Source organism: Cyanistes caeruleus, chromosome 15 (assembly GCF_971803275.1).
Source record: "Cyanistes caeruleus chromosome 15, bCyaCae1.hap1.1, whole genome shotgun sequence".
Lineage (NCBI taxonomy): Eukaryota > Metazoa > Chordata > Aves > Passeriformes > Paridae > Cyanistes > Cyanistes caeruleus.
The window spans coordinates 3717287-3739940 of record NC_141715.1 but is presented as its reverse complement, the minus strand read 5'-3'; the positions used below and the strand labels follow the sequence as shown (position 1 = coordinate 3739940).

At 49.3% G+C, this 22654-nt stretch overlaps 1 long non-coding RNA gene across 7 annotated transcripts in view; it reads right to left on the bottom strand.

Moving 5' to 3' along the window:
• Window positions 1-4534: 4534 nt before the first annotated feature.
• The window catches only part of LOC111943511 (uncharacterized), a 42495-nt gene continuing 24375 nt past the window's right edge, over window positions 4535-22654 (bottom strand). For 2 of the 7 annotated variants that reach the window (XR_015276876.1, XR_015276877.1), the window contains exon 2: window positions 4535-14881. This is a non-coding gene — a long non-coding RNA (uncharacterized LOC111943511). The other 5 variants (XR_002870925.2, XR_015276878.1, XR_015276874.1 and 2 more) reach the window with 5 other exon arrangements.

Genomic DNA, 22654 nt, shown 5'->3' with positions numbered 1-22654 from the left:
TCCAGCTTCCCACAGCTGGGATATTGCTGATACTGCTGCATCATAAGAAATGGAGCATAGCTTTTATCCAGGGAAATCTCTGCCAGTGAGGCTGGCAGGAGGGGAGACTGATCCTCCCTACACTTCTTTCACTGCTCTTGGATATTGTGGCATGGCTAAACCCGCCTTAGCCCCAGACTCGTCCCAGTTGGTTTCTTCTACCCAGCAGAACAATGCAAAGTGCACTGAGGCCAGTTTATGCCAAGCAAAACATCTTTCCTGCCCATGCCATTTCTGGGAAACATCACCCAGTGTTAGCCAAGAGCATTTCTTTGATGCAGTGAGGTGCTGGCCGAGCCTGCAAAGCAGCAGGTCTCGTCAGCGCACGGCTGAGCGCAGCCTGCGTCTCCCCAGGCACTGTTGTGATGAGAACTGGCATTCCTGCTAAATGTCAGCCACATCCGTTTCACAGCAAGGTCCATATCAGCCTGGAGATTATGGGAAGCAGCAGGTCAGGGGCCACTCTAGTTCTGCACAGCAGGGGCACATCAGGCAGAACCAGTGGCAAGTTTCCAGGGGGGAGTGGTTCCTGTCCATACTTCAGTCTTGGCTTGACCAAGGGCAAATCTGAGGTGCAGGTGCAAAGTTTAGACTCATCCTCAAAAGCTGGTCTTCTGCCACCATAGGAGTTTTTCCCTGAAGCCGAGGAAGGGAACGCTTCATCCAAGCTGCTCCTCTGCCATCTGATCCCCAGCAGAGCCTGGAGCTGTCCTGCCAGAAGCCAACCTGACTTTTCTGAGACACCAGCTTGCTTCCCTGCATCTCCATGATGCTGTTTCCCGTGCTGGTGAGCTGGCAGGGACACAGCAAAAGGGAGAGTGACAGCAGCAATGGCTTCAATTCTTGGTTTCTTTGTCTAAATAGCTGCAGCTCTTCAGGCTCCTTCCCAGGGCAGTGCTTCTGGCCATGTGTTTGAAGCCCTGAACACGTTTTGAATGATGCAGCGAGGGAAAAATAGGATTTGCCAAATCAGAGGAAGGGCTCAGCCATCCACCTCCCTCCTCCTTCCCTTCTGGCTGCTTCCAGGGGGCTCAGCCAGGGCAAAAATGGAAAGGCCAAGAGCACATGGTGGGTGAGGAGAATCCCAAAGGATGGTTCAAAGGGCTCAGCATTTACTGCCCTGAGGAAGCTCAGGCAGAGAGCAATGCAATTCCTGTCCCAGTCCCACAATTCCTGCCCCAGTGCCTCAATTCCTGCCCCAGTGGCTCAATTCCTGCCCCAGTGGCTCAATTCCTGCCCCCAGTGCTGCAATTCCTGCCCCCAGTGCTGCAATTCCTGCCCCAGCCCCAGCCTGCCTGCCCTGGGAGCACCGGCACATCCTCAGGAGGAGCAGGTGGTTTGAAATCTGGCAATGCTTCCCTTCATCTCCCTCCTCCTGCCATCCAGGGGCATCTCTCCTGCAATCCTTCACCAGGATTTGCTGGTTGGGTGGAAGCTTTTCAGAGCAGGGTTGCATCTCCAAAGCAGCCCTGGGTACTGCCAAGCCTCAAGAACGTCTCAAGAGTGACAGAAACCAGACAGCTAAGGACAGAAGGCCCAGGGGAGCATTTTCAGATCAGGAAAACATGTTTCTTTAAATTGAGACTTTTCTGCCAGTAAAAATTCTTGTAAAATTCAGCTGGGGAAGCCCTTCCCCCTCCACCTTCTGGAACGCTTTCCTGAAGCTCCCACCTGGGAGGCAATATCTATTTCCACTGCCAGTGGCATTTGACTTCATGATGTCATGGTAGCATGCTGTGAATTCAGGTTTAGAACTGGACTGAGGGACTTCAGTGAAATGCAAGACCCAAGCTGAGAAGAAGCCCTGAATTTCTGGGAGCTGCAAAACATTTTTGTGTCCAGGCCTGCTTGGAAGAGGCAGCTTTGGTACCACCTTTGCCCACTGCAGCCTTCCCCAACATTCCTCTGATAAGAAAGCTTCTATTTTAGCCACGTTTTCAACATCAGATTTGTTTTTCCAGTCTGGAAATAAGCAGAGCCTTCCTCAGATTTGCTGCAGCTGCCGCAGGGCACTTTCCATGAGGCACGTTCAGTTCTAAGAGACTTGTTTTGGGGGAGCTGAATTAAAGTCATTTTGGTGGGCTGGCAAGGAGAGCTCCCCTTTGCAGACACCCCACGGGAACCCATCTGCTGCTGGAAAGGCTCCTGTGAGCGATGATGCTTCCACATGCCACCTCCCAGATCTGGCCTTTGGCAAAGGATGCAGACAGAGGTGTCCCAGTGCCCAGGGCAGGGCAGGGATCCAGAGCCTGCTCTCCTTGATGGGTACAGAGCCACTTCAGCTGCTGCTGTTGTGACAGCCTCAACGAGAGGTATCAGGAGCGCCAGCAAATGCAAACAGTTTTGTCATGGTGGAGAGGCAGCTGCCAGCCCAGCACAGCAGCACTGCTGTGGCAGAGGGTCACGCTGCCAAGCTTGAGGCCACCGAAGGAAATGCCAATTGGTTCCACCCGAGTGGGAAATGACAGCGCTAGTGCTCTGCAAAGGAAAAGTCTGACTGAAATGGAAGGATGCTTTTAAACTGCAAATTTCTTTTCATCTAAACCACAGCTCAGGCTACACAGGGAAAAGCTGTCCTTGGCAAATGCATGGGAATGAGCTGGAAGTGGCTCTGCACCGATACAGAGAGGCTGTCCCCAGGGCTTAGTGGGGCTGGAGCGGGATCATTGCTAAATAAGAGAGAGGACACTTCTCAGTGGTGGGCTGAAACCGCCCTGATAACCACAGACATGGCACAAATAGCCACAACCAGAGCTGCACACTTGAATTGAGATCTCAGCTTTTGCTTTCTAATGTCTCTGAGCTGTTACAGAGAAGTCAGATGACAGCAATAGTTTGTATTTCTCTCTGTCAAAAGACAGTAAGCTTCCAGGAGTCGGGAGCATCCAAAGTGTTCCACAGACAGCGAAGCAGCCCTGCCAATGTCTCAACACTACTTTTCTGGCCTTTATCTTTCATCAGGCACACTCCACTTACAGCAAGGACAGGAGGGGCTGGAAGTGCCAGCTCTGCATGGTGCTGGCACGTGAAGCTGGATTCCTGACGCTCTGCACGCTGTTGGAGACCTCCCGGCGCTGCGGTTGGCATTAGCACTGCAGGTGGATTCAATGCTGAGAAGTTCTGCTTCCTTCCAGCTAAGAGCACAGCTCCTGGAAAGCTCCCAGGCAAAGGTCCTGCCCTTCACCTACGCCAGAACAATAACCTGTTGTTGTAGCACGGCTCAGCAGGGATGGATTGCAGACTTTTTCCAGTAACCTCAGCACTTTTCTAGCTGCAAAAGGATGCCACAAATAGAAAATCACTTGTGAGGTTTAACCCAAACAGGCTGCTGGCCTCTGAGAGAAGGCTGGACCCTTCCCAGCACACCTTGGCATGGATTTAGGTGGTGATCCACCCCCACACCTGCGTGGTGGGGTGCTGGGAAGCTCTCCTTTGCTGGCAGATGGTACGATGTGGCTTGAAGCCACAAAGGCATTAGGTCAGTGTAAGTGTCCAGCTTGCAGGTGGCATCACTCTCATGGACTGAGATCTGATGCATTAATCAGTGACCCCCTATCAGCCCTTTTTTCTGAAGCCATTATCCATAAGGAGAAGGGAAGCAGCAGCCTCCCTCCACACCCTATCACATGCTCTGGGGCACTGTCCCCCACAACTAATGCCCCAGCAGGGGCAGACGGTGTTTAACTCCAGAGGAAGGATTCCAGGACCTGAAAGTAAAAGCCAGGATGCCTCAAGTTGGGCACATCAGGGACAGAAACATGGTGCTGAAGGAGCCAAGGCGGGACTGAAGCATTAGGCAAGGCATGGCTGGGGCAGAGAAAGATGTCCCACAGCCCTTGCACTGATGGCCACGTGCTGGGAATGTCCAAAGGCAGGGAATGAGTTATTGCACATGGCATGAGATGGCACAGACGCCTGACTCGGTGTGCCAATACCTGTGGATTGGGCAGAGCTCTGGATCCGGCCCCAGCAAGGCACCACAGGGAGCTGCACCAGCACTGCTGCAGCTGCTGCTGGGCTGGAAATGCTTCTGGCTGCCCCAGGGCTTGGGCAGGAGTTCTCTCTCTTTCCTCACCCCACTCCTGGTCACAAGCAGACAGGAATTTGGTAGCCAAAGGGATTGTTCAGTGCACATTTCCAAGGGGATGGAGCTATAGTGACTCTTGTGGCCTCTGCTGGCATTCCTGGCTGGCTCAGGACATTGCACCTGCATCAACACCAGCCAGTGGCAACACAGCAAGGAAAGAAAACATCTGCACCAGGAGCTCCTCTCCTCCACCTGCCAGCAGAACCCACACAGTGCAAGAGGGGAGGAGGGGTCTTACCCTGCCAGTGTGGATGGGTTCCTTTAGGGAGCAGCACACACATTCATCCTGTCTGGGAAGCTCCAGGAACCATGCAGCTACAGTGTCTTAAATCAAACCAAATCAGACCAGAACGGGACAGAACCCCAGAGTTCTGCCCTCCAACCCTTCTCGGGCTACTGACATCTCCAGTGCCCTGAGCTCAGCTTCTCCCTTTCAACAGCATCTTCTCATTTTGATGCTCAGAAACAATCACTATCATGCCTGAGCTTTCCAGTTTGCCTGGCAGTGTGAGAGAGACAAGAGGAGCATATAAACTAAGATACAGCTCAAGGCCAAGGTCTTTCTGAGAAAAAAAAATGAAACATTGAGCATAAACTGATTTGGTCATAATGAGTGCACCAGTGTTTCTGCCATTGCTTTTTAGTCCAGAGCCACAAATCACCCCAACCCCTTGGCAAAGGAAAGGGACTATTTGGTTACAAATAAATTCCAAAAATGCTGTTAAGAAAAGTTCTATTCACCTCTATAGGCACTGGGGCAGAAAAACCTTCTGGTTCCAGCACTGACATGCTCCCTACCCTGTTCTAACTCCTTTCAAAGATTAATCCTGCCTTACAGGCACCTAATTGACTTCAAAGGCAGTTCCAGGCTTTTCCAGCTCTCTTACAGGCAGAGGCTTTGGCCTAAATAGGACATGTGGGCAAGGAAACATATATTTAAAGTTGCATAGTTGAACTGCCACTCTCAGAAATAAGGCCCATGAGAGCAAAGTCACCCTCAGTCCCCACAGCAGGAGCATTTTCCCATGCAAACAAGTTCCTCGTCATTGGGGCATGGTATGTACAGCCTCTGTGAGCCACAGTTCATCACTTTCGGGATTTTGTGCCTATTTTAAGCTCGTGATTCTTGCTTGCTTATGCAAAACACTGCTGGGATGACCCACTGAAGTTGAAACAAAGGAAATGAGCTCCAAATCTGGGTCTTCAATGGTTGCAGCTGGAAACAGTGTGGCTGCAATTCTGCAAGCCATGAAGGCTTCCTCATCCAACCCTCTGACAGGATATATGATGGCCAGAAAGGTCCTTCCCAAACAGCACCGGTGTCACATTATCCCCAGGTAACCCAGCAAACCTGCTGTCATACACCTGCAGGGTCACTGCACCGCCTTTCACACTCCCTCTCTGCTGCTGCTGTACGAAGGGTTTGAGCTTGGAGAAGCCTTCAAACAAGCCCTTGACTCCAGGTCACCAGCCTGACACGTGTGCTCTGCACAGAAGGGGCAGTGCCACTCCACGTCCCCCTTCGCCTCGCTCACGTTTGGCTGCACCATGAGAAATAAGCCACAAATCAGACAAAGAGTAGCCACACAAGCTGTTTTGCTTCGGGAAAGATAAGGCCAGAGACCTCAGAGGAAAATTAAAAATGTCACTGCAAACTTGTAGCCTGGCAATGTGCCTAATTGGGCATTGCCCACACTGAGAGGAGATATTCCTGTGAAAACCTGGTGCTGAGTAACTCGCTCCCAGGCTGTAGATGGGATCCTGCACAAACACCTGCCACTGGAAATCCGGGAGGGGAGATGTAACAGGAGGCGGCAGGAGGTACATAAAATGTAATTTTCTCTTCCTCTGATCGAGCATGTTGAAGAATAACTTGCCTGTGTTGAGACAGAGTGTGAAAACCACCTTGTCAATAGACAGAAATCATGGGGTTGTTGAGCCAGTCAGGGCAAGAGGTTTTATTCCTAGACCATCAAGGGAGAAATAATTCTTCAGAAAAATCAATGAAATTTAAATGAGTATATAGGAATGGCTGGTTTAGCCCCAAAGGTCCATCCAGCCAAGCACTGTGCTTCCAGCACAATATGTCCTTCAGCAAGAGAACAGAGCTGTGCAGCTCCCGAGGGCACCGTGAACACCAGAGGTATGTGGAGATGTGAATTGCCACAAAACAGAGGCCATCCCCTCAGATCCTCCCAGCTCCCCCACGTCCAGCATCAAAATTAGGCTGTTTGGGTAGTTCTGCTGGGAGATCTGAGGGTCTGGCAACCCCCTCCACAGTTCAAGGTGGTGGCCAAGGACTCAGGGGCATCACATCCCCATTGGCAGAGCCAGGCAGGAATTATCTGGGCAAGGAGCTGCTCCCTGGCTGAGGGGTCACATGTCCCTCTCTGTGGCCACATACAGAGGGGCATAACTGTCCCCACACACCCATCTGGATCATGTCAGCTGGGCTGGAGGTCTCAGTCACATTCTGCCACCCCTCCTGAACCTGGGAATCAGAAAAATCTGTTTGTGCCACAGGAAAACTGGTGAAGTGTCTGGAGTGCTTCCATAAGGTACAAGGATCCCAATTAAATACCAAGAGATGCCTTTCTCTGTTTGCAGCTTCCATTCTCTCCTCAACACTCAGCCACCAAGGCCTGTGGTCTCAGCCCAAGGCTTTTCCCTCAGAGCTGGTTCTGGCAGTGTCTGACCCTGCAGCTCTGGAGCTGAACCCTTCCAAAAAGCCATCAACAGCTGTGCCATCCCTCTAACTTCATGGTAATGTCACCATTAATAAAAATAAAAATTAATTAAAATAAAGCTTGAAAGAGCCTAAGGAACTCAAAGCTCTATCAGGTATTTTTCCACTTTATTTCAAATGTTTTCAGTAACGGAATTTCTCCAACTTCCCTAAGAAACCATTTCCCAGCGTCTGTGTCTTTCTGGTTTGGCTCATGACATCTTCTCCTAACCAAGAAAGACACAGAGGAAAAAAAACATTTTCTTCCTCTTTTCAGTAGCTTTTTACACAGTGCAAGAGCTTCACACTTAGCCTGTTTTGCCTCAATCTTCAGTAAGCAATTTTCTCCCTCCCTTCCATCTCCTGCTAAGTCAGACTTTCTCTCCTTCTCCCTGTTCCTACTGCTGTCTTCTTACCCTAATCCAAACCTGAAATCTGATGCTTGGGGTAAATTCCATCAAGCCTTTTCCACCAGCCTTCTCGTAGGGGACTTTGACCCACAAAGACCATGCGCTATTCAGAGCAGTTCTTTGGCATTTCTGCTTCACTGACACACAACACAACACTGATCATTTCACCTTTATAGCTCCTGGCAAGCCTCAGCCTCGCTCATAACTACTCCTTTAACATCCTGAGAGCCATCAGAGCCCCTCTAAGCCTCATGCTGAGACTTGGTGACTTCTTGCTCTTCCAGCCCTAACATGCACGCTTCATCTTCCCAGACTGACAATACCTCTGCGAGGGAAATGTGGGACTTGTTTGCCCTCCTGCTCTTTAATTGCTGTCCTTGCCCCAGGCAGATCCATGAAGTCACCAGCCGTGATGAAATCCTGCATTTCTCATGTCTGTAAATATTTTCTAAAATTTTAGTTCCTCCTTAAGACATCAAAAACTAGGTCAAAAAGAACAACTGGGATATTTAAGAATCAGGTTTGCCTTTGGCTTTTATGATCAAGGATGCTTTTAATATTGAATGTTCAGCTGTCAACATCGGGACCGACTTAATAATAAATGTCTGACATTTCAGTCATTATTCGGAGTTTCTAATCCTTCCCTCCCCTCCAGTGCCTGCCTGTTTACTGAAAGATTCACGTTGGTGTTTGCACTGGGAGCCTGGGAGCTGAAATAGGAACGAAGCTCCTGGTAAATACCCAGCAGCTTCTCCCGGTGAACAAACGGCTCTGGAAGGTCAGCGGGCAGCACTGCTGGGGAGGAGAGGATGCCTGGGGAGGGCAGTGCTATGGGAACCTGCTAATAAACCCAGCACAGCAGTCCTGGCTGGCCAAAGCCTGGGCTGGCTGCCACACGTGGATCAGAGACCCTGTGGAGCTCCACGGGAGCGAGAGTGGCCGGCTGGGCTTTGCTGCTGCAAGAGCCTCTGGCCTCCTTCGCTTTGTGGGCTCCCACACCACTCCACAGGCAGTGTCCTGCTTCTTTTCCTTCTTCTTTTTTCCTTCTTCCTCTGCAGAAAACTCAATCTCAACAAGAGTTGCCTGACTTTTAGTGGGGCCAGCTTCCCACAGGGACATGTGGCTGGTTCAGCATCACTGCAAAGTGAGGGAACAACAGGAGGGGACATCTGCAGCCCCAGCACCCCTGCAAGTCATCTGTGGGATTTGTGGGAGTCACACCACACTGCTACTAGGCCTCTAGTTTTCATAAAACATAAAAAAAATGTTTAGGTTCTCTAAACTTTTCTTAGTTCTAAGGTTCTGACTTAACGTGTTGAGTGTTTGGGGGGCTGTTTTTATCTTTATGTCATACCTGGCAGCCTAATTACAGTCATTTCATTGCCTCAAACTATTTGAAAGAAGCTGCTACACATAATTATGTGCACAGAAGTGACACTAATGCCGTGTCTAATACCACACAGGTACCCGAAGGGGTTAACACCACAGCTTGCAGCCAGGCCAAAATTCACATTTCCAGCAGCTTATCAGATAAGTTGTCCACCCTCTCCATGCCATGACACATGTTGTGCTCTGGGTATTTTTTGTTATATTTAGCAAAGCTAGAAGGAGTTTTCCTGCAGGTAATCACCACCCCTCCAAAGGCACTGCAGGCTGGTTTCAGCTCTCATATTGATTTGGCTGATCAAGATTTGAAAACCTCACACAATTCTGAGTGTCCTTCAGGAGCTGCAGCACCACATCACACACACAAGGCAAGTGGGGATGTCCAGGGGGAGGATGCACAGCCTGTTTCAGGTAAGGATGGGTGCATGCCCAGCTCCACACACTCACCTCTGTGACCAAGACCTTTTTTCTTTACACCAGAGTCACAAGCACCAAGCTCAGATCCTTTCATGGCCGTGAGCAGCATCCTGTCATCTTCTCACTCTGCTTCTCCATCTATCCTACAAACCACACTGAGCACTCACCACCTCCTCAGCCACCGGGCTTCTGTGTGCCCTGCTGAATGCACACACAGTTTTGTTATGCAAAAGACAGCACAAAGAGTCCCCTCCATGCAGCAGCAAACAACACAAACGTTCCTAAATGAGACCAGCCAAACCTAGAGGCAGATCCCAGTAAAATCTATAGGGAAATACAAATTATTCCGCTGCGTGCCTCACTGCCAGGAGGAGTTTTGCAAATGCTCTAATGAAGTCTGGACTGCACCAAGGCAAGACTGTCAGAAATTAATTCCTGATGATCTCCTGTATAGAAGCAGCTCTTCATCTATCTTTTCAGCCAAGTTGCTTCAGTTTGCTTCTTTTCTTTTTAGGAATTAAGAGAACAAGTAATTACATGGGCAGAAATAAAACCAGAAATAAAAAAGAGAGTATCAGAGAAAACCCCTCCAGTCGAGTGGTGGAAGTTGAGGCAAGCAATGTCTGTGAAGAGGCGCCTGCCTCACACAGCCAGGACTCCCATGTCAGAGGTTGGTCAATTAGAACTTTACCAGCAGCAGATTGACTTGAAAATATACAAACCAGCTGGCCCTGATATTTCTGTTTTCTTTGTGTACCCGGCGCTGACAAACACCAGCCATTTTTACATAGCCTTGGGAAAGCTTTTGTTCTGGAAATCATTAGCTTATGCAATTATGGTTTTCTCTGTTGAATGTCACATGTGCAGAGGTCATTGCTGGAGATAGGAAAGAGGCTTCTGTTTGCAGAAGAGGCAGGAAGATGGGCCGCTTTTGGCTGGAATACAGAATACGGCTCTTCACTGGCAGGACACGCGTCCTCCCACGCATCACCTGCCTCTGACTGCCTGCTTTGCTGTGGCCCCTCTCCCAGTGGCCACATGTCCTCTCACCAGGGTTCACACTGGGGCTTCAAGTGAGAAATGTGATGCTGTTGGTAAAAGCTGCTCCAATGATACATCTGCACACCTGGGAGGTGCAAATGGCATCTCAGCTCCAGTGGCCCAAGCGCTAAACACCAGTCACTGGGAAGGAGCAGGTCCCCTGTGAGACTGGGGTGTGGTAGCCTAGGCTGGGGCTGAAGGGTGAGTGGATACTTACATCAGCTTTGGATTAAAATGACTGAAAAAAAGCAGGAAAAAGAAAAACATCTAGAAAAACATCCAAATCAACCCAGCAAAGATAAAAGCGTAACAACCAACCCTTGGGATTGTGTTTCTCCAGGGATGGGCAAATGAGCACCTGGCTGGATTCCAGGCTCAGAGCACAGTGCCAAACCTTCTCTCCATGGGGAACATCATGAAGCCCAAGCCCAGCAGCCAAGGAAGACTGAGCAGATACAGCTGCTTCAAAAGTTTTGCCTGGTGCAACACTTGAGATGTGGTGCTGGCTCTTTCCTTGGTGGCATTACCCACCAGGGCCATACCCCTTTTTCCCTCTCATTTAGTACTGCCAGTGCATCACAAGCCAGGTAAATTCTTCCTGAACTGAGCAATTCAAACAAGCTGTGCCTAATAGTGCATCTATCTCGTTGCTATTTATTTTGGCATCTTTGCCTGTTTCAAATCCCACTTAAAGCTGTCTAACAACCAAGATTACGCCACTCACAACTGCCATACAAACATCTCTATTACTGTATGTACACTGGAAAAATTACTCTTTTTTTTCCCCCTTCCTTTTTGCTAATACAACACTGGCAGCAAATCACACTGAGGTAAGAGGGAGGGGTGAGATGATAATTATGCTGTCCAAGTCCAAAGTGTGACACCAACATTTCCTGCTGGCTTTAGACACTGTGGAGACTGGTGTGGGCTTGTAGCACACAGGCACACTGAGAAGGATCCACAGGTGTCCAGTTTAATAACAGTCTCTCTGCACTGCCATCCAATTCTCCTCCAAATAATCAGTCAGGCTTGGTTGGTGTCAGGCAAAACACACATCACCTATAACACCAGACCCTGCTGAGAGCAGCTCTGGAGGCTTCCAGCCTTCCTGAGCGAGGGCAGGATCTGATCTACAAACAAAATGTCCAAAAGGATTTCAACAAAGTGACATTTAAACAATGGCTGAAAATTCATCCAGCCCAGGGCACTCGGCTGCTGCAGCTCTCTGGCTCTTTCCAGTCTCCTGGATGCACACACAAAGCTACCCCAAATCTCCAAAAAGAGAAAAATTTAGAGCTGGGATTTGTGTCAGTTCAGCTGACATGTGTCAGTGAAAAATGAAAGCATTTTCTTTCAAGCAACCCCCTCTGCCTGCTTCACACACTCCCCTTCCCAGGAGCTCCCCCAGCTGCGCAGATTTCCACAGGAAAAGCTGCTTTGTCAAACATATTTTTATATCAAAATGCTTCAATTTTGATGACTTTTCCTGAAATTTCTGATTTTCTTCTTCAGAAATTTGTTGCAAATTTTTTTCCCCATTGGTTATCTATTTCAAGATTATTTTTCCATATATTTCACCAATTCTATAAAATAAAATATTCAGCTTAGATCTAGATTAAAATGCTTAACACTCAAAAAACGACAACCATCCCAATTTTATTACAGTAGCTCTTTTGAGTCAACTAAAAGTGTTCAGGATTTCCTTTTCAAGGATGTCCCAAGAACTTAGAAAATGGAACATTTCCTGCCATTCTCACACCAAACACACCTGGACATCCCAGAGCCCATAGTAGAAAGTGCTCCAGCTCCACCACAGCACCATTCTCATGCCTGATTTGTTTCCAGATGTTTCAGGAGGCTCTGCACACACCAGGCAGCACCTTCAGCACTCTCACTGTCTGTGCACAGCTCTCCATGAGCTCCCACCCAAGAGGGTGGAACGATGGGATAATCCTGAACCCAGTTCTCACAGACCTTACTTGTGTGCATGGCTCCAGATTTGTGCAGTTCAGCTTTGTTTGCATTTTAAGAGCCTTCAAGCAAACATTAGCTGAGAGGAAAAACAGATGGTGCAATTAAAACCCCAAATTCATCCACGACGGGATGCCCTGACAAAGCTTTCCCCGAAAAGCTGAGTGGGGAAGCTGGAGCAAGCAGGCTTTGTTGTCTCTGTGCTGTGCAAGGAAGTGGGTAAAGGACTATTTCTAAAGCTCTAACAGTTTCCTCAAGGCAGAAGATCTGAGAGCCCCAGAAAATCAAGGCAGAAAGGCCCAAAATGCCCATCCAGCACCTCACTGAAAAATCAACTCAAAGCAGCAGTCAGAGACCAGCATTTTGCTCTGTGCAGCTTTCCAGCAGCAGGGGCAAAAAGCTGAGAGAAACAGCTCTGGAGGCGAGAGAATGGACATCTTTGAGAGGGAAACATGGGCTCAGTTGCTGCAGGGATGAAGTGGAAGAGGATTCCACCTCTGCTCACCAGCCAGTGAACACACAGGGGATGTGCCCCTCCTTCCACACCAGCATCTTCCTACATGGGGGAGCCCAGGGGACCACTGAAGAGCTGCAGAAAGGCCTGGGGAAGCAGGCAGGGCTGCACCTGGAGCACACACAGCAGCTGGAGAGGAGCAGAGGGTGCTGTCAAGGGGCAGAGAAGTGTCTCCACCAGGAACTCGCCCTGGCCCGCAGGGCTGGCCAGCCTGGAGTGCCTTGTCAGTGGCATTCTCATTTGGGAGCCAAGTTAAATTGTTATGTTTTTTTACAAAGAGCTCCACAGAGGCTCTCAAATGTGATTTTGATTACCAGTCATATTCAGGAGCCATTCACCTCCCAGCTTGTGCCACCAGCACCTGGCCCGTAGCATACAACACTCTGCTTTCTCAGGATATGTCAACCTGGCTCAAAAAAACCCCAAACAACCAAGCAAGGTCTTGGCAGCTTTGTCTTTCCTGACAGCACAAGCCCAGACCCTCAGGAGGCAGCATGTGGCTCACAGCACACCCAGGGCTCTTTTTTCCCCTTTAAAAAGCTTCAGCCTTTTTGTGTCTCGACTTGCTCAATTTGCTTTGTGAGTTTGTTCCACCTGATGTCACCACAGCAATTCTCTCATCGTGCTCCCATCAGTTTGGTGTGAAATGCAGAAGGAAGTGTTCTTTGCTCCAGACTAGCACAGCACAAGCCACCTTCTCAGTGTCACAGCAGGCATGGCACAAGGTCAGGACATTTGAGGCTCTTCCACGCTCCCAGAGACAAGAAATAAATGTCACAAAGTCCCCCTGCCTGCCAAATCCAGGCAGAGGCTGCCAGAAAGAGGCTGCCTAAACTTCATAGCCAGAACCTGCACACTCCTTTCCCTGGCACAGGCAGGGCTTGGGGTGCAGAGGATTAGCAGAGAGCTCTGCACCTCCTCAAGAAGCCGGGAATCGCATCCTCCCGGCACAGCTTCCAGGAAGCATGGAAAATTCTTGCTGCATTTCCAAAGGGACCCCATCTCTTCCAGGCACTGATGCCAGCATTTGATGAGCTGCACATCCTCAAAAATTTGATGACTCTGATGTCCTCAAAAACCACCATCATCCAAGAGTACTTGGGAAACCCCAGCTGGGAAGGGATATTGGGAAAGAGGAGCGCTCATCTCCACTGCATTCCGCAGTGCTGTCACCAGCAGAGAACATGCCGAGTGTTTGGTCATATTTCAAGGAATGCTTTTCCATTGATTCCCAAAGGAGGAATTCAGCTTTCCTTTAGAAAGTGAAATAACCCCAAAGGTCACAGCTCTGCTGTTGCAGAAAGAATTTTATCCCATGTTATTTCTAGATGTGGCTGAATCCCTGCCCAAAAGCACTGTTGTCCCAGACAGACAAACATCCTCCTCCCTGCAAACCCCCTTGGATCTTCAGACACACAGACCCCATTTAAAATCACCCCAGGGAGATGTTGAGACTTTATCTCAATTTATTACTAAGCCCCCAGATGTCATTTTACCCTCCTCTATTTCCCCCACCCTTAGCACCCACACAAAACACGGCAGTAAATGCTGTGGCCTTCCCTCAAGAGCTCTTTTTTTCTGTGCAATGCCCTATTTCCCTCCCCCAGGATCCATAGGGAGACTGTACCCCTCATGTCCAAACACACAGAACAAATCCCAACTTTGCAGTGACTGTCCCAGGCTGTGGGAGGGACAGCTTTTTTAGCTTCTTTCACAGCTGTAGATGTTCCTTTTATTTCCATAAGAGGTTTCAAGGAGGGCATTTCTTGAAAAGCTCTCTCTCCCACAAAAATCCAGTCTGCTCCTTGCTTTTATCTCTGTAAGAAGGACAGAAGACCTGCTACCACAATCACTGTGCTCACTTGCTTTCAAGTCCACAGAATCAGGGGATATATGCCTGCATCCAACGCCAGCGCTAGCCATTTCCAAGTCATCTGCTCCAGTAGCTTATTCCAAAGTATGTTTGGTTTGATTTTCCTTTTTTTTTTGTGGGGGCTTGGAGCAAAGAGGCTTTCAAAATATGCCCATGAATCCCTGTGGAGGAAGGTTGCACAGCAGGTTGTTCAGCTGCGTTATAGGAACTGTAATCGAAGGTGTAGGAGAACAGAGCCAGAATTAGGATCCTGAAGCCAAGGAACAGCAGATCCCCATGGCTTTGCTGTCTCAGTCTCTGCAAAACTTCCCAACCCACCTCGTTCTGTGCTGTGGCAAGTGGTGTTTTCCATGACGCTGCTGTAGGAGCGTGGAATCCTTCAGCTCAGGCCAGCTCATGTACAGAAGAGACATCGTGTCTGTAAGCAGAGAAGTGGGATGAGAAACATGAGTGATGCTCTCCAAGGCAAGGGCTGGAGCATCACAGAGTGTCACTGGTGATGGGACCCCCAAACCTGGCCCAGGGGGACCCCAGGGTTCCTGTGCACAGCCCCCACAGTGACAAACAGCCAGGGAATAGATGCTGAACATTGATGGGCCCCTGAGCACCTGCTCTGCACAGCATCTGTGCACAGACTTCGTGCTCAGGATCCTTGGCTAATTAAAAAAAAAAAATGCAGCTTAAAAAATCTCACTTGTCACAAGACAGCTAAAGACTTGACATGCAAATCTCTATTACTGCAGGAAGTACTCGAGGTAAAAAACAAAAACACCAGCAACCAGAGACAGAAACGAACAAAATGTACCAGGAAAACTACAGCAAAGCTTTCATTTTTCTTCCTTTTTTTTTTTTAAACAAAACTCCTTCTCTTCCTCATGCATTTTGGAAAGCAACTTCTGATCCTCTCAGAGCCAGGAAAGGCCCCATCAACAAGGGTGAGGAACTCATCAAAGCTTCATTTTCATTCTACCTCTGGACTATCAAACTCCCAAATTAGGCATATTCCCAGCAACACTCTGCGACAAATGTATCACCCACACCTCAGCTCAGCCTAGAAGCAGACGGCTGCCCTGAGAAAACCGTGCCAGACCGCCTGCAAAAAAAAAAAAATAAATATTAAAAAAAGATATTTTTAAAAAATTTAAAAAATAAAAAACAAGAGGAAAATGTAACTTTGCAGCTGGGAATCTTGACTGTCTCCCAAAGTAGCATTAATCCACCTCACCTTCCTAAACTCCACCAGGAAATAGCTGCAAGAAAGGGGTGGAAGAGGAAAGAACCACTTATGAAGCATCAGCTGCAGTCTAATTAGAGCTATTAGCAAGCTCTTAGTGGTGTTTATTAGCCCTTACCCAGCGTTGCTGAATGAAGCAATCCTGACATCAGCCTTCTGGCTTGGAGAGCCACACACCAACCCCAGCTTGAGGAAGAGAAAGGTTCAGAAAGGCCAAGCTGGTTTCAATCACAGCTGCAGCTCAGAGCTTGTTTTGATCCCATAGAAACAAAGGCCCCAGATAAGAGGAACCCACCCTGCCTAGGGCAGGAATAAGATGGCCCAGTCAGATGGGTTCCATCATGATATGTCTCTGAGCTAGAGGTTTCCTGCTCTGATTTATAGCTACTGAGTCATTCGGAGGTGACAGCATCACTCTGCCTTGGCTCTTCAGAGAGCCAGGGATTGCCAACCACCCACCCCGGGGATCGGGACAAGATGCTCTCAGAACCAGCTCCAGCTCCAGAACCCAGGAACCTGCTCCGGAACCCGCTCCGGAACCCGCTCCAGAACCCGCTCCAGAACCCGCTCTAGAACCGCTCCGGAACCCGCTCTAGAACCCGATCTAGAACCTGCTCTAGAACCCGATCTAGAACCTGCTCTAGAACCCGATCTAGAACCTGCTCTAGAACCCGATCTAGAACCCGATCTAGAGCCTGCTCTAGAACCGCTCTGGAACCGCTCTGGAACCTGCTCTGGAGCCGCTCCGGAACCCGCTCCGGAACCGCTCCGGAACCCGCTCTGGAACCGCTCTGGAACCACTCCAGAACCCGCTCTAGAACCGCTCCGGAACCCGCTCTAGAACCGCTCCGGAACCTGCTCTAGAACCCGCTCTAGAACCGCTCCGGAACCCGCTCTAGAACCACTCCGGAACCCGCTCTAGAACCACTCCGGAACCCGCTCTAGAACCACTCCGGAACCCGCTCTAGAACCGCTCTAGGACCGCTCCGGAACCGGCTCCAGAACCGGCTCCGGCTCCAGAACCGGCTCCAGAACCTGCAGAAGCAGGGCCTGGCGGGTCGGAAGATATCGGGATGTATTGGAAAGATAGTAACCCCCCTCCTCTTTAGTATGGTAATACCTCCTGCAATTAGCCAATAGCACCTAGGTGTGATGAAAGCAGATGGGAGTAACACAGGGACCCTAGGTTATAAAAGGTCAAATTCTCCAGCAATAAACACCATTTTGCCATCCATCACATTGGTGTCTGTGTGCAATGGACTGAGTGGCCTGGGCATGGCCACCGTGCTGTTCTTGAACCAGGGTGTCTGCCTTGCTTAAAAGACAAAAAGAACCTGCTCTAGAACCACTCCGGAACCCCTCTAGAGCCTGCTTCAGAACCTGCTCCAGGACCAGCTCCAGGACCAGCTCCAGAACCGCTCCTGGAGCTGGCCATGCCAGGGATTGCCAACCACCCACCCCAGGGATCGGGACAAGATGCTCTCAGTAGATGAAGCACAAGCCCTGAGCCCAGCTCAGGACAAGTTGGCCATGAGTTGGACAGGATTAAAATAAGATTTACATCTTCAGTTGCACAAAACATTCATCACTGCTGTTGGATGTCTTCAGCCTGCAAATAGTTTGTCTGACATGAGGTGTTTCTTAAACATGTCATGCCTTTCAAAGGACACGCAGCCAAAAGCTGCATGCCTCAAGCAGGGCTAATCTCCCTGGAGTCTCTTATAGTAGCATATTTCAAGGCTGTTTATCATACAGAAGGGACATTTAAAAATATACAAATGAATGTTATAAATCACAGCCTTTTCCTGGGAAGGAGCAGAAGGAAGAAACCAACAATCACTCAGTGTTGAGGAAATTTATATGGAGGGATCTTAGCTCTGGGCTTACCACAGCCAGCAATCATTGCTTCAGCAGGGCCAAAAACACATAATCAGAGCACCACAATAAATGAAAGTACTTGGGAAACTCAAAACATACTTAAGGAAACACTGAACTCCCATATATCTTTCTCAAGCGCATGCATAGTCAGGTAAAATCTTTCATATCTCCGTGATAGAAAAGCTGCGTTGTTTTTGTGGTGTAGCTACCACAGTTCACAGTCTTTACAACTATTTCCTTTACAGATAAGCAGGTTTCTACCATCTCAACAGACGGGTTTGTCAGAGGTGCTGCTGAAGGAGGAAACCAAACAGAAAGTCTGAACTGCTGGGGCTGAGATGAGTACCTGAATCTCTGAGCTGTCTTCCCTGACTCATTCCCAGTGTGTGTGACAACCAACTGCTGTGGTCACAGGGTTTTGAAAGACAAACATGCATCTTTCCAAGGTTGTGGCCACAAAGGGTTGCTTCTGCAATGCTTTTCAGGACAGTGTTGATGGAAGCTGCCTCTGGGGCCCGGCTGATGTGGCCAGCAGCTCTGCAGGATGTTGCCAAGCCATGCCTTGGCCATCCAGCCCCACAAAACCAGCACAACCTCCCTTCTGGATTGAGCAAGCACTGTGCACCACCAAGGTGTTGCTGCCATCACAGCCACCTACAAGCAACTGCTGCAGGGGTTCTTTTGGAAGACAAAATGTGGTGAAAAGAAACTGATTTCATCTCAAGCTCGTGGCTTCCAAAAAACAGTTGTGTTCAGCAGAGTGACCATGCTTTGCTCTCACGTCAGCCTGTGCACCCTGCAGCCTCACAGGGGTTGCACATCAAGCCGTGGTGCTGGAAGGTGGATTTTGGCAACTCTACCAAGTCAGCCTCAAACTCATGAGAGGGAGAAGCTGCTAGCATGCTCCTGATCCATGACCCTTCTGCTGATCCCCCCTGAGCATATTGGAAGGGAAATGCCACATTTTCCTTTCCAAGACCAAACATCACTGAGATGCTGGGGAGGGTGAGCCTCCAGCATGGAAATCCAGGAAGGATTCCTGATACCTGGAATTCACATCATCCCATCCAGCTCTAGGCACAGCAGCTCTCTGCCTGCTGCCACTGAAGCCCTGTGTGAACACCCAGCCCTGCAAGGAAGCACTGCTCAGTCTCAGGGATGCCTGCAGGTGAAGATGTGAAATGTGAATAAAGAAAGCAGTTTGTGCAGAAAAGTAATGACCCTTTTGGGATCCTCCCAGTTTATACACAATTACATCAAGCAGCTAAAATGAACGAGTGCTCGGCAGAAAAGGGAGGCAGATAATCCACGGGTGTAAAGCCCTGCAGCTCCCAGAAGCAGTAAACGATGTAAAGCAGAGCTGACATTTGAGGATGCATATGATCCTCTAGTTTATGTATGCCAGGACATCTGCTACTGTGACCTCACACAGCTAAAACTTCCCCTGTCTTCACCTACTGCTGCTGCTGAGCGTAGCGTAGAGTAACTCCCTGAGCTGAGCCGCACGCTGGGGATTCCACTCCTTCATGCCAATTTATAGCCAATTCAGAATTTCAGCAACTATTATTTATCACCAGGGCTCCCCACTAACCGTTACCACATTGGTGAGAAGTTATTCCAAATGAGTTTCCAAATTAGCGGCTCTGAATTCATTTCTTTTATGTTGGTTTCAGTTTATGAGGGATGTCAGAAAATCACAGGATCCCACTCAGGGTAAATTACCTGGGGATTTTATGCATGATCGTTCTGCTAAGCTGCAAAGGCAGCCAGCTCTGCATGCTGCTCACAATGCCTAAGGCACCAGGGAGGATGAGCCCAACTGCTTCCAAAGGGTGATCAGGTTGGAAAGGTGCTTAAAACACCTTGCAAGGGTGGATGAGGCTTCCCCTTGCAGATTAGAACATGCCCAGGCTACGTACCACTCTCCCACACCCTGAAAGGTAATTCCCCTCTCCCTGAATTTGTCTTTACTGAATGAGAGAGGAAACAAGCATGTGGTCTCTTTCTGCCTGATTTTATTCTCTGAGACAAGAGCTTTTCTTCTCAGCAGAAAGCAAACTGGGGCTTGTTTTGTTTAGATGCGAAGAAATAGCAGGTCTTGACTCCACAGATTTCTGGCAACAGTTACGCCTTGGAAAAACAGTTGTGTTGGCAGGAAAGTGAAAGACTCCTGTTTTCTGGAGCAGCCTTTGGCCTCTGTGGATGCATTTCCTGATCCCAGACAGATGGAGCACATCTCCTGCCCTGCTGCACTCCCATGATTTCTGCTCCAGGATCCTTGTGCCAAGTCAGACTGACCCAGGCGATGGGGCAAGAGTCAAAGGCACCAGATCCCACCAAGAGGGCTGGGAACAGGAGCTTGTGCACAGGCAGCAGTGTTAAAGATGTCCAGGAATGTCACTTCTACTTACAGAGGTGGAGGAACAGGTCAAGGAGGAGCAGCTGAGGACCAGCTCCTCCATCACATCAGAGTGGCTCCAGTAAAAGTTCCTCAGGGTGCAGATTGGTCCCATGCACCTGCCTGAGGCTGATTTTATGCTGGAGTCTGAAGGACAAGAGCTGCATGGTGGGCTGAGAGACAAGGCAGAGACACAGGGCAGAAAGACAGGTGAAACAGGCCAAAATAAAATTGTCCCTGGCCATGCCCAAAGCTGTAGAAGGACCACAGCACATGGGAGGAAAGAAACAACTGTTTGCTCTTCTTGAAAAGTCTTCTGGCTGGGATCCAGTTTATCTCATGCAGAGCCTTCCTTTGGAGTGAGGATGGATTTAGCCTCCAACACAGGAATGATGAGTGTCAGGAATGACAGAAATGGAGGAGCTCTCCCCAGGGCACCAGGGACAGGAGGGACTGTAACAAACTCTATAGGCTGGCCTTCCCAAAATCATGGTGGTGTTTCAACAAGAGCTTTGGCCTTTCTATTTCCCCTTTTTTTTTTTTTTTTTTTAAGGCATGTAGCCAAATAAAAAAATCTAGTTCTGTCCAGCTGCCTCCAGCCTTGCATTACCAATCCTTCCCTAATGATTCTTCTGGGAACCACAAACCCCAAATCCTGCACAACTCTCATGCTCTCTTTCTGCCCTGCAAGATGGACACAGCTGATTTTTACGTTCAATTTCCCAGTTTGGAAATGAAGCAGTACAAAAAAGGGAAGGTGAGGTTTCTTTCCAATTCCCCCTTCAATGTCAGGTCAGGCCAAGGCTTGTGGAGGGACCAGAGTAGAACAGCTGCCAAACTGCATCTCTGAACGCCACTCAGAACCTGGTGATGCCCCCAGAAATAGAAGATCTCTGGATAAAAATAACCCTCTGGGACCATTTCTCATCTTAATCCTCAGGAGCAAGGGACTTTCTGTTCTTGTGGACCCTCTTCCACCTCTGTGCAGCTGCTTGGGCCCTTGGTCCCAGCCCAGTGCTGTGCTGCTGGCTGCCCTCCTGATGGACTCTGCTGTGTATCCCTCTCTAAGTAAAAAACCAGCTGGGTGGTGAGTCTGGGGACGGGTGCACAGAGATGCCTTCAAGTCTCCTTTAGTGGTTTTGAACCTTTGATCTCTGGAACGTGTATTCCAAGCCCAGAAAGGGCTTTTGTGCTGGCCAAGGAAATAACTACTTAAAAGGACAGAGAGAGAGCTGACAAGGGATGGGGAAAAGGATTGTGCTGCAAAGGAAGAAAAGCAGCCTACCCCTATGTCTTGAAATGCCCAAGACATAAAGTGAGAATTGGCAAAGGTCAGGCTGAATTGGCTCTTGCAGAGGATGACAAGAAAAATAACAAGAGAAGGTTTGGCGGTGTAGATCAGAGAAAAAAAGGAGAGGGGGAAATGGAGCTGCTGTACAGAGGATGGGGTATAGATTAAAGTTAGTCCAAGAGTGATCCAAAACTAATGCATCCTCTATCTAATATCATGTCATTGTGCAGATGACACAAAAATAAAAGGAGTGAGGAGACAGGCATGGAAATGTCACATCCCTCCAGATGGAGTCAGAGGGCAGCGAGCTCACACCATGGGTACAGCTGGTTCCTGTCCCCCAGCACTGAACACCTGACACTGAAACCTGCCATGGGAACATTCACCAAGAACAGAAAACACAGCATTTCAGCTAAGGAGAGGGGAAAATGCCACTCTTCCAACTACAGACCGTTAAGGTGTTCCATGCCACAAGCCAGGCATAGAGCAAAGTCCAAGGGAAGGAGGATTTGGAGCTCAGAGCTACTAGACTGTTTTCCATTGCCCCAAGGGTGCCTGCCAGTCTGATAAGATATTGCTGATAAGATACAGCCTCCAAAAGTGAGGGGAATGGAGATCTAATCTACCTCACCTGCAGCCAAGTGTTTGCTGGAGTACCTTGGCACTTTGTCCCACAGAGCAGGATGGGCTTGGTGGCAGCTCAGCACCAGCTCCTGGGCTGGCAGGGCTGTGGCAGCTCTGGGGAAAGCTTGGGACAGATTTTTACAGATGATCTTGCCCCAGACCAGGACTGGGATCCCAGCACACATGGGTCTGAAATGTCCCAGGTAAATGGAGATGCAGAAGCAGGAGTCTTGGAACATCGCTGTGGGAACACCCCAGCTTCACTACTTGTTTTGGTCACACCCAAAAACACTTCAGGAACACCTCATTCCCTTCAGCTCCTGCCTGCCTGTGGCACACCTGTGAGGACTAATTCTGCTGCCCATGACTGAAGCACTCGACTTGGCATCTGATTTCGAGACATTTCTAGGAAAACGCACAGCTCTGCTGAGCAGAAAGCGACGTGCCCAATCAGCTATGCTAATCTACTGCTGCCACGCAGAGCCTGCACAACGCCGCTCCCAGTGCGTCCAGGCCCCTGCTGCAGAGCCCAGCAGCACTGCTTTGTTTATTTCCAGAGATTTGCCTTCAAATTTATCACCCTCTTTCCAAGAAGTTGGCATCCCCCAGCACGAATTTCCCCCCTGCACCTCGCGGTGCCTCTCCAGGCTTTGGAGATGGATGGGAAGCAGGCTGGATCCGGGGGCTCAGCTTGTGGAGGGCCGCAGGGGAGTACTGGAACAACCACAGCTCTAACTCAATTTCTACCCATTTTCTCCTTTGCCTT